At 51.7% G+C, this 12384-nt stretch overlaps 1 long non-coding RNA gene across 2 annotated transcripts; it reads right to left on the reverse strand.

The window, feature by feature from the left end:
• Positions 1 to 4673, reverse strand: LOC147993117 (uncharacterized). Of its 2 annotated transcripts, none has more exons than XR_015615451.1 (5): positions 4604 to 4673; positions 4231 to 4368; positions 3918 to 3980; positions 545 to 653; positions 1 to 438 (listed from the first exon to the last, which is right to left on the reverse strand). It is a non-coding gene; the product is annotated as an uncharacterized LOC147993117 (long non-coding RNA). The 2 variants fall into 2 exon arrangements; XR_015615450.1 differs by having other exon boundaries at positions 4480 to 4658.
• Positions 4674 to 12384: the final 7711 nt, after the last annotated feature.

A 12384-nucleotide genomic window follows, 5' to 3' on the forward strand; every position in this document is an offset into this window, starting at 1 on the left:
CACTTCGATCCAGAAGCACTAGACAGAGGCCCAACAATGCACGTCAGTGACCTTGCCAGCTACGCAAGCATGTTTACTTCAAGCTACAGTTTCATGCATAATCTACTCGAATAGATAGATATGTAGAGATATAATAACATACCATGTCACACAATATCGCAACGTACGATAGCATAGTCCTAGCTAGCCAAACTGCACGGGTCATAATTAAACATAAAACAAGCTTTTTTTTTTAGGGAAAAACATAAAACAAGCTGGGCGGCAATCTTTGGTTCTCATTTTTCCACCTTGTCTTCACACGTTTTCCTTGGTAACGGCCTGGGCTAGGCTTCTAGCCCACTGCCAGAGAAAGCAGCAGCAGCAGCAGCATACACAACTGTCACCTTGAAAGATCCATAGACTAAACTCTTCAACGCACGGTCGATGGATATCATGCGCCTGCAGGTAGAGAGAGGTAGGACAAATGAGATTATATGTATCGAAACCTGTCAAACAAACAAACAGGAAAATAAGGAAGAAATTGGGCCTCCGATATTCTACGTACTTCTGAAAAACACTTGGTTTCTTCTTTTTTGAAGCTCGTCCAACCTCTTTAACGTCTCATTGAACCCCACCCAGCAGTCATCCTCTTTCTTCTGGATGTTGCGAGCATGCTGGCAAGGACAATGGTCAGTGTGCTTGCTTTGGATCATCAATCATTAAGTAAGCGCTGACCAGGATTGTTAAATACTCGCTCCGTTCGGAATTACTTATCGAAGAAACGAATGTACTAGACATATTTTAGTTCTAAATACATCCATTTTTATTCATTTCTGCGACAAGTAATTCCGGAAGAAGGGAGTACGTAATTAAAAAGGATACTGCTGTCTGTCCGTTTAGTAAGGTTCGAGATATGCAGAATGCATGGTGCATGGTATCATCTAGTCACAATCACACTTGCCGTATATATCGATAAATGAAGTCATGAAATCATACTTTGTCCGCCCTGAATTTCTTGTCTTAGATTTGTCTACAGATAGATGTATCTAGACGCGTTACATCCACATCTAGAAAAATTTAAGATATGTAATTTGGGACGGAGGTAATACTAGGTAGGAAGTGCATCAAACCGAAGATATCAAAGCCACAGTAGCATCCATCTTATGTATTGCAACTAATTACGGTACTTGCTAAAGGGACGAGCAAAAGGTCATCATGCTTGTTGAGTATAATGATTAGATAGGAAATATGAAATAAATTAGAATTTGGTCCTGCCTTGTATTATACACCAAATTGGTCATTGTACGGCTCAATCAATAAACAACTATTTCACCAATCCCTCTCTCTCCCTTCTAAGATGGTGTCACCCTAACCGATTCAACCTTAGCCGCTGCCCACCGTTTCCGACCCGCGCGCCGCCCCCGGGGCGGTCGGCCTCCATGACCGCCGCCAGGGGCCGCGCCTTCCGTACCTAGGGTTCGTCCACCGGTCGTGTTGACCGGCAATCCTAGAGAGTCCTTTTCCCAAGCCTTTGCTCTGGGTTTTTCTCTCTCGCTGGTTGTCTTGACCGGCGTTTCTTTTTGGTTTTCCAATCAAAAATCCGTTTGCGTCACCCGCCGCCGCCGTCGATCCATGCGCGCCACTACTTTGTCACTGACGCGCCCGGCCGACCTCTCTTACGACCCGACGGCCACGCGGGCCGAGGCGGCCCGACACGGCATCATCCGCGCGTTGGCCCACCCGTCGCCCTGCGCCAGCCGTCGCTGCCATACTCCGACCGGGACCCTGCATCACCACCCCGCCTCTGCCGCGTATGTACGGCCGCCATCACACGGCGTTACATTCGCCACTCGGGGCTGGCCGCTCGGGTGCCGCTGTTGGCCGCCCGGGCGCCGGCGCTGACGTGCTCGTCTGCATGTCGTCGCACACCGGCCGTCGTCACCGGTTTCAGCTCGGACTCTGCCACCACACCGCCTCCAACGATCGACGTTCACGACCTCGCGCGCGATCGGATGGATCACCCGCCCGCGCCGCGATCCGCCCCGTCCGCGTCGTGTGACCGGTCGGGCCCATCGGTTGCGCGCGCCTCAGCAGGTCCCGTGAACATTGTCCCGAGTTCATAGGGCCCCTCCACCGATAGAGCAACGGGCTGCCGTTGCGTCGCCCCGTCGGGCCACTACGCTGCCGCCCCGTAGTTCTCTCCGTGGCTGGACCGACTTGCGAGTCGCCGCTGCGTCGCCCCTTTGGGTCATAGCGTCGGCCCGTTGTCCCCAACGTCGTCCGAGGCCGTCCCCACGGCTGCACCGACCCGCGTGCCGCCGCCGCGTTGCCCCTTCGGGCTGCAGTGTTGCGGCCCGCGGTCCACTGCCGTCCCGAGGCCGCCCGCTTCAGGTCGTCCTCTTAGCTGCACCGACCCTCGCGCTGCCGCTGCATCGCCCCATCAGGCCGTAGCGAGCATGGCACGCGGTCCATGCCACCGCCCCGAGGTCTTCCCACCGCCGCCCCGACACGCACGCTACTGTTGCGTCGCCCCTTCGGGTTGTATCGTCGCGGTACGCGGTCCACTCGGTCATCCCCGCACTTCTTGTGGTATGCACAGTGCAGCCACCCTTGGCGCAAAAACGCCACCGTCCGCGCTTGTCTTTGTCGTGTTGTTGGGTTCTTCGCCTACTTCGAGCACTGCCACCGCCCTCCTAACCTAGCCGCTGCCGCCGCCACCACTCATCTTCAGCCGTTGCCGCCGCTCGTCCACCCCCTTCGTCTTCGTCCATCACCAGCCAGTCATCAGTGTCGCCGTCATCTACCCTAACCACTTTGTCTACTCCGACCATAGTTGGTGACATCAGCCCCATGCTGATTGGCGCCACAACCATCATCGGGTCTTCTTCTCTACTGGCCCTCCAATTCCTCAACGTGGCATATAGCTCATGCAGGTCCCTCGTCTACGCATGCCCTATTGGAAACACCGATGCGTGCCTCCATCCATGACGTGTCCCCGGGCCTGGCAAGCCTAGTCGGCGCTTCGTCTTCATCCGTCTACGTATACCCGGTCCTGACAACACTGATGCATGCCTTCATCTACGATGTGTCCCCGGGTTTGGCAAACACGGCGCGACGCCACATCAACAACGTCTTCTCCCCGGCGCTCCACTACTTCGACACCACTGCGCCCATGGCTCCACGACGACTTCCTCGACACCAGCCACCCCGACTGGACATCGACCACGGCATTCTTTGCACGGCTACCTCGACCACGGCTACACCACCCTACACTCTCGGCTACATCGACAATGGCACAAAGGGCTACCGCCTTACTTGAGCAACATCGTCGGTTTCCACTCAGCCACGACGCGATGCATCGACCGTTACGACTATGGGAGGGGGGCGTCCGTCGGCTTGCCTTCAGATTCTTCTCCAGTCTCACCGTTTGCATCGCTACCGTTGTAACTACGGGGGTGTTGAATATAATGATTAGATAGGAAATATGAGATAGACTAGGATTTGGTCCTGCCTTGTTTTGTATCCCAAGTTGATCATTGTACTTATATATATATATATATATATGTCCACGAGGCTCAAGCAATAAACAACTGTTTCACCAAACCTCTCTATCCCTTATAACAGTGCTGGCATCAACCAGGAAAAATAAGGTTACTTAAAGATGTGATTTGCATTCGGTCCTGTTGCTAGTAAGTAAGCCAGGCCTGATTAAACAAGTTCTAGTATATATGACGATGCTAAGTAAGTAATTTTGCTCTTGTTTCTAGTTTAGTAGCTAATAGAAGAGAGAGAGAGAGAGAGAGAGAGAGAGAGAGAGAGAGAGAGATGCATGTTGCTGTTTCGATTGCGCATAATTCAATTATTATCATAGGCTGCATCCTTGATCAATGTCGGTAGATAAATCATGAGATAAAAGATGTCAATTTTGGTTTAGATACCTGGCTGGAGAGCCGGCGGGAGCGCATGAGGCTGCCTGGCTCGAGGAGGAGTCGCTCCGCCACCTGTGATCGCTGGGGATGAGTAAAAAGCCATTCTCGGATCAACCAGCAAAATAGGTTGCTTAAATGATATACAAGCACCAGTACGTCAGGATGTACAGGTTCACGTCAGGTTACGTAATCTTGCTTTGTTTGTAGTAGATGTTGCTGTTTCGGTTGCACAGAATTCGATTATGGTTGGCTACATCGATTCTGGATGCCGTGAGATACATAAATCATGAGAAAACTTAAAATGTCAATTTTGGTAAGTTACCTCACCGGAGACCTTACTGGAGAACTCGCGGGAGCGCATGAGCCTGCTTGGCGCGAGCCGGCGTCCCTCCTCCGTGACCGCCGCCTGCGTTGGCTGGAGCAGGGAGCCACTGAGCCTCCTCGCCCCGCACCGAACAGCCTGCCAACAATATATCGGTTAGGGATTAGGAGGACAAGTCCGTCACGACTCACGAATCGCTACCTCCAGCCGGCCGGCTGGCCGCGGCTGCACAACCTCCGTCCTGCTTACATTGCAGATCGAGGCGTTCCGTCACGAATCACCACCGCCGGCCGGCCGAGGCAGACACACAGACACCATGGATCAGGTTGCAGTCTAGGGAGATTCCGGTAGATTTTGGTGATCCTGAGCGTACCTTCCTGATCGATGTGGGCGTTCCTTAGTCAGGCGGCTAGGGTTCCTCGTTCGCCTTCCTTCCACCTCCGTGGACAATAAGGAGGGGTGGTTTTTTTGGCAGAAACTATATACGGAGTACTATTTTAAACAAACATATAAGGGCATGTACAATGGTTGATAAGATAGTCTTATCTTAAGTCTTGCATGTAATTTAGAGATGACAAAAAAAGATATCTACAATAGGTCATTTCTTAGCGAAAAGTCCATTCTGCACCCGAGCTCATATGCTCCCGCATGAACAGTAAAATCGAAAAAAATTCAAAAAATTCCAAATTTTTTTTGAGAGAAACATTGAAAAAAGTTCTAAGTGCCTGCAAAAATTCATCATGAAATCACATTCCTGTAAGGCGTGGCAAAAAAAACAAATTCAGTGCTTCAAAATGCATTTGAATGTAGCTTTTTCAGAGTACTATTTTTGTTTTTTCTGCCACGCCTTCTAGGAATGTGATTTCACGACGAATTTTTGCAGGCACTTAGAACTTTTGTCAATGTTTCTCTCAAAAAAAATTGGAATTTTTTGAATTTTTTCTGATTTTTTTTTCGATTTTAGTGTTCATGCGGGAGCATATGAGCTCAGGTGCAGATTAGCCGCGTCCATTTCTTAGCCTTATCTTAAATAACTAGCTATTGCTAAAAACATGGTGAGACATATTGTGCTAAGAGATCATCTCTTGTCTTCTCTTAAATAAAAGAAGACAAGCCTTTTTTTATGAGTTCTCTCTCTTTCACCTCATCTTTTATCCTACGTGGCACTACTAAGATAGCACCATTGTACATGCCCTAAGAGGCCTAAAGACATCTTTTAATTAAATTTTATCAAGATAATACAATGGAAAAGTAATGAGACACAAAACGATTAGAAAAAAATAAAGTCACATCAAAAATCATATTGATCATCTGGATCTCCATCCGGATCATGGCGCCTCCGCGCTCGGTCTCCGGGGCCAACGTCCTATACCACATCATCGACGAAGGAGGAGTTCGTGCTCTCCCGGGACAACCAGGACTAGCACCAACACCACCCCCCCCCCCCCCCCCCCCCCTCGCCGAGGCTGTCGCGGCAGACGAGAAGTTCCCGGCGCTGCCCTCGCCGCCACGACAACAGCACCCGCCCTCCGATCCATGCAACCGCAGTGTCCAAATAGGTCATCGCATCAAGCAGGAGGTCCTACCTCCCAGGTGCAATCGGGGCGTCCAAATCAGACGTTGCGTCAAGGATGAGGTGAAGGAAGAGTTGCCCTCGCCTTCACGCAGCATGTTCAGACACTTCAACTGGCTGGCATCACCGCTGAGACGTTTCTGGCATTGGCAAGAAGAGGGCATCGCTAGTGGCGCCCAGTCTCTGTGAAAAAAGGGGAAGGAGCCCTCCCCTGCACTGGCGAACGTGTGCGGACGGCACATGCATTACCTCAGTCCCGACATTAGTAGCACGTCATCGCACAACATCGCAACAGAGGTGGCGCAACGGTGCAGTGCTGTGCTGCTTCGTGATGTCGGACGTCATGACGAACTGGGTCCTCACGGACCTCGATCTCATGTTGGCCTTGGTCGAGGACTAGTCGAGGACCACCACAAAGACGTCCGGGCAGCGCCGACGCTACCTCATAAACCAACTCGTCAAGATTGTTGTGGATGAGTCCATGTGCGCCGCCGCCCTCCTTGCCGGCAAGGGCAAGTCCAGGGTCGGGGCAGACCGGGGAGGCGTTCTTGGCCGACGCAGCCTTCCGCCAGGCGGCGGTGGAAGCCAATGGTTGCACAGCCAACTCCAGGCGGAGGCCAATCAGGGTTGTTGAGGCACGACCACTGGAATGACCACGACTCTGACTCCGACATCAACGATGACAGGGCGGACGACAACGAAGGTGCTGCCGGCCAAGGAGGCTATGCGTACAAGGCCACCGTCCGGTAACTTGCATAGTTTCATTTAGTTTTCTAAATTTTAGTTGAACTTGTCAAATATTGTCTGGTTTGAATGTAATATATCGAACTTGTTTCAATTTTCTTCGGTTTGCATGAATTTTTTTTCATTTTTCTACACTTTACGTTTGACATGTGGGCGAACTCGTTTGGTGCTTGCGGTTGGGTAGCCGGCTCCTGTATCCGTGTCTGCGGATGTTTATTGTGTCTGATTTGAGATGCACCGTTGGACATGCCCTAACAATACGTATGTATAAATATGTTGATGGTCAGTAGAATCCATGGCATCGCACCGAAGCAGACGGCATGCCTACATGACCAACAAGGCGTGGAAGCGGCTAGCACTGTGCCCATCTCCTACCTCATGCAGTCGGCGGAAGAGACGTGTTTGATCAAATCGTCGACCCTGTATAAAACCAAGAACTTCAACTATTTTGAAATCAAAGATACAATTCAGACTCATCTTTTTATGTTTTTTCTATGTACAAACAAAGCGGCATGGAGATCGTGTCATCAATGAACTTTACACCCACAGCATATTAAAAAATGTTAAGGAGGACATGGGGTAGGGGGAGTTCAAGGTGGATCAAAAGAGTTACACCAACAAATGGAAAAGGATTCAAGCTGGACCAGAGAGCCTAAAATCCTTGTGGACAAGATCATCATCCCATCGAAGACAAGATCCTTTTGATGTTTCCTGATGTTCTCGGTGACGGCAATGAATATTGTAGTCTTCGTGCATGTGTTAGAAAAGGACACCACAAATATATGGTGGTATCACGCACTGGTAATGGATCAAATGGTGGGAGGTGTGCCCAAACTTCTTGGGAAGGAGAGGAGAGATATTGTCTACGTCTTCATCTGTGGGGCAGGATGGACAACTCAGCATGGAGCGTAGGAGATTTTGGTAGTTCAGATTCATTCAGTTAGAGGGTAGTTTCATGGTACTAGTTGTATGAACCCTATTACAAGTTACTCCCTCCGTTTCTAAATATAAGTATTTTTAGAGATATCAACACAAACTACATATGAATGTATATAGATATATTTCAAAGTGTATTCATTTTTTTTGCTCGGTATGTAGTCTTTTATTGAAATCTCTAAAAAGACTTATTTTAGGAATGGAGGGAGTACTTAAATTTGTTTCCGAGAGTTTAGTTGATCAGAATTAATTCGAGAGGGAAGCACTAGAGTAGCACCAATAATGCATGCCAGTGACCATACAAGCTATGCAAAGTTTGTTCGCATCAAGCCACAGCTTCATGCATGCATGCACGTAATCTACTCGAATAGATATATAGAGATATAATAACATGATACCATGTCACACATACGATAGCATAGTGCTAGCTACCAAAAGTGCAGGTCATAACTAAACTGAAAACAAGCTAGGGCCATCTTTGGTTCTCATTTTTCCATCTTGTCTTCACTGGTTTCCCTCGGTAACGGCCTGGGCTAGAATTTTACCCCATCGAAAGCAGCACAAGCAGCCACATACACAACTATCACCTTGAAAGCTCCATAGGGAATAGAGAAAAGAAAACCGAGAACTTGATACACAGCAAGGCTCGCCTCCGCGTCGTCTCCCGCGAGGCGGCCGGAGGCCAACCCCATCCCTCGCCACCGCTCCCTCCTCCTCCCCCCTCCTCCTCCCTCGCCGCCGCCCAGGGGCGCGGACGGGCGAAGCCCGGCTGCTGCCGGCGGCGGCGGGGCCCCCTTTGTCCCCCCGCTCGGGCGTCTCTGGCGCAGGCCGGAGCCCCGGGCCGGGTCGTGGAGCTGCGGCCGGGCTCCATGGCGGCGCGGCGGGCTGGGGCGGCTCCTTGTCGTCCCTCCCTCCCCACGCGGCGGGCGGCTAGGCGGGTGGCGCGCCTGTGCCCGAGTCGGCGGCGGCTCCTGCGTGGCCAGATCTGGCTCATGGTGGCGCGGGCTGCGGGCGGCACGGGCTGCCGGTGGCCTCCTCTGTCGTGGCCGCGGCAGGTGGTGGTGACACCGCGGCAGATGGTGGTGGTGGTGCGGGCTGGAGGTCGGAGTCGGCGGCCGCGGTGGCTTTTCCGGATCTGGCCTCTCGGCGGCGCGGGCCGCGACAGCTAGGGCTGCGGCCGGCGGCCCTGACCGAGGCACCCTCGGCTGGTCGGGGTGGCGGCGCAGTGGCGGTGGTTCCGGTGGTGCGTGCCCGCACTACTAGGAAAAGGCCTATCAATGGCGCACCTAATTTGGCCATTAATGGCGCATTAGTGGTGCGCCATTAGTAGCACACCATTAGTATATTTTACTAATGGCGCACCATTAGTATCTGGTATACTAATGGCGCACCCCAGATGCGCCATTAGTATATACAACAGTGCGCCATTAGTATGCCTCCCAGGGGGCCATGTATACCCAGGTGCTTTGGCATACTAATGGCGCACGACAGCAAGATGCGCCATTAGTAACTTCGGCATACTAATGGCGCACTCTTTAATGATGCGCCATTAGTATCCTTTGGCATACTAATGGCACACTATGATGTGATGCGCCATTAGTATGAATATTAGGTTTTTTTATTTTTTAATTTTCTGTTTTTTGCACAGGTTACAAAATGTATAATTGGACAAAATATAGACAGCACACATCAACAACAGATTCATCGAATACAATGGAAGATTAGTCTCTGAATACAATTCATCATTTTAGTCTCCGAATACAAGTCATCATATTAGTCTCCGAATTGAAAAGACCGAACGAAGATAGAACATTATATTACAAGTCTCGAGACCGCGAGTTTGTCTTCACATTACAAGTTGATATCGATCATCTAAACTACCATCACATAGAAGAGAGCTGCGGTCATCACGACGAGCATCATCACGATGAAAATCGTCTTCATCCGGTTCCTCCAACGCTCCCTCCCCTCTCCCGCTAGATAGCGGGCGTATCTAGATTTGGCCTCGGCCCTAGTGGCGTACCCTTTGTAACTGTTACCGCTGAATCGGTGAACCTGTCTCCGACACTCCTCCCAGTCGTCGTAGACTCCGGGAACCTTACCTTTGTACACGACATACCACGGCATCGCTATGCAGTAGCCAAACGAAACATTAGTACCAATTCACAGACAATACATAAGCAATATATAAGTATGCAACAGAACGATCGGAAGAGAAAAGCAAGACATTAATAGCATCGATTACATCTTAAGTTGAACGACTCTCGAAACCAAAGAGACACACTACAAGTTCATTAAAGTTTAATTACAACATGAGACTCAAGGGACCGGAGCGTGGATGAAACTGCCGTCTATCGTGGGAGTCATGAAAGAACGGGCGTTGTCAGCCTGCATTTGTAGGATTGTGTCGATGTCACTGTTGGACGGTTGATTTCTGAGGTAGAACTGCCCCGAGGTACGAAGGACATCTTGATGGATGATTTCCGCAAACTCCGACTGGATGCGAAAGAATTCTTGTCTGATGTCCGCGTCCTGGATTGCCGACACGCTCGCGGCCCAATCTTTGAGTCTACTCGGTAGCAGAAGGTGATGATGGTCCCGTACGATCGCCCGCATGTGATGGATGGCGTAGTAGGCACCCTTCTGACCGCCAGGCGGCTGCTTGGCGCAGCAGAACGTCGTATTGTGGGAGAACACGTGCTTGCCGTACTTACGAATAGGCCTGGTGAAGGTGCCTCCAGATTTGACGTAGCCGGGGAGAACATCATCAAGAACCTTCTTGACATTTGTGTAGTCTACGTTCGACTAACGGTCCGGGTCGAAATACGTGGCCATGGAATATTTGGGGCTTAGGAGGATGAGCGTGCAACGTGTGTCACTGCAGAAAACACGGAATGTTAAAAGAAAAACGATCGAAATCTAAGAATTCATATGTTACGGGGCGGTTGAGGGGAGGACTTACTCGGGAAAGTAAGGCACGAGGAAGTTATCCTTATCTTGGTTTGCCAGAATGACGCCTTCGAGGTAAGAACTCGCGACTTGCCGGTCCCCAGCGCTGCCCAAGATCTTGGCACACATATAGAAGGGGTCGACTATCACGATGTCCGGGGTCTTGTCGCGAATGATCCGCATCTCCATACTCAGCGAAAATAGCCGAACGAAGGTGTAGTGCAGCGGATGAAGGTTCAACATAGCGTGGATGTCATCAAACCACAGGACGATCGTACCCCCGATGGAGTTATCCACAAAGCCCTTGCCCTCTGGCACCTTGGCAGCGAAAACCGGGTATGCCACATCCTTCTCTCCGAGACGCCGCTTCTCCAAAGAAAGAACACTGTCATGCAGACTCCGCATAGCACCGGTTGCAGCATCGAGCATATTTCTCGGTAGCATCGGCCTACCCGCCACATGCACCCTCCTCGAGATATCCTTAGGTGAAGGTGGCCCGTCCTGAGCACGGATCGTACTCGGTGCCGGCTGGCCCGCACCCTTGTTAGTCTTTCTTTTGCGTGCCTTCTTCTTCTCCTGTAATGGGACCGAGTTCTGCTCACAGACCGCCTTCTTGAGTGTGTTGGGGCTGATCATATTTCGCACCTCGCCTATCTGAGGCTCGGTGAAGTCGGCAGCTGGAGGCGTCTCCTGAGAGCTGAACTGCAAACGATGCCTGTTGCAACTTGGCTTCTCCGCGGTACCAGCTAGATCGCGCACGTCTTTTGTTGGGTTGGGTTCTTGAGAAGGAGGCCCCATGAAGTCGCCACCGTACCCATGATCGGCAAAGTACTGATCGACGTTGGCAAATGTATCATCATCGTCGTCGTTCTGATCCTGTGCCATATGCATGTTTGGATCCAGTGGCATAGGGATGTCCGGCACCGTTGCGGCGGTCTTGCCATGGGGCCGACTTGGCGCCGGCACGACTGGCGGTGTTGTCTTTGGGGTGGTGTCCCCCGCCCCCAAACGAATCTGGCTCTTCGGCCAAAGCAGGGGCCAGCTCAGGCAGGCGCTGAGGGTCATCACGTCATCATCGTCGGCCCCGACGGGTCGAATCGGAGGTAACAACTCGTCGCAGCCTGGCAGCACCCGAACCAGTTGAACCCTAAATAAGTTGGGTGGCATCTGGGTACCGTGGAACAAGGGGTTGCCCGGTTGAACGATTTTGCCCTTGGCGACATCGACCAACTCGTTGTTCACGAAGTGTAGGAGAGTGCACGGAACGTCGGCGGCGCCCTGCGAAAACATGTAGGGCGTCAGGGATGCCCAGTCAAAGGCAAGGAGATGAAGTCCTCGGCCGAGAGAGGCTTAATTAGTTACCGTGATGATGGCGTCGAGCTCGGCTAATGTCGAGGCACCGCCAACGGCGGGCGTGCAGTTGACGGAGGGGCCGCTTGCTGCGGAGGTGCCGGCCGACGTACACCCGGGTGCATTAAGCTCCCGTGCCGGCGTCGGAGACACCAATACCGCCTCCGCCGGAGACACCAATGGCCCCGCCATCGCGTTCTGCGAGTTGCTGGCCGTGAAGCTAGGAATCGGGGGCGGCCCCTGTTGGCCGCCCGCAATCCACGCACTAATCCCCTGGATCAAGGTAGGCACAATGGCGGTGATCGTCGCTCCGAGTTGTTGTTGCACTTTCTCTTGGACAATCTCCGGAATCCGCGCCACCTGTGCCCTGAGTTCTTGAACCTCGCGCGCCTGGCTTTCCGAGCTGGTATTTTTCTCCTTTCGCCCACCAGTGTTATAGTATGACGACCATTTTGTCGACAAGCCTTTGCCGGCCACACGACCAGCTGACGTCGGCTTACTGAGCTTATCCTTGTTCTTCATTACATTCAATGCCCTATTTAGAGTGGTGTCCCAAGGGTTGCTCTTAGTCGACCCCGCGCTACTGCTTTCAGTCGCCTGCG

The sequence above is a fragment of the Triticum urartu genome, chromosome 1A, assembly GCF_056163025.1.
Source record: "Triticum urartu cultivar PI428250 chromosome 1A, HENAU_Tu73, whole genome shotgun sequence".
Taxonomy (NCBI): Eukaryota; Viridiplantae; Streptophyta; class Magnoliopsida; order Poales; family Poaceae; genus Triticum; species Triticum urartu.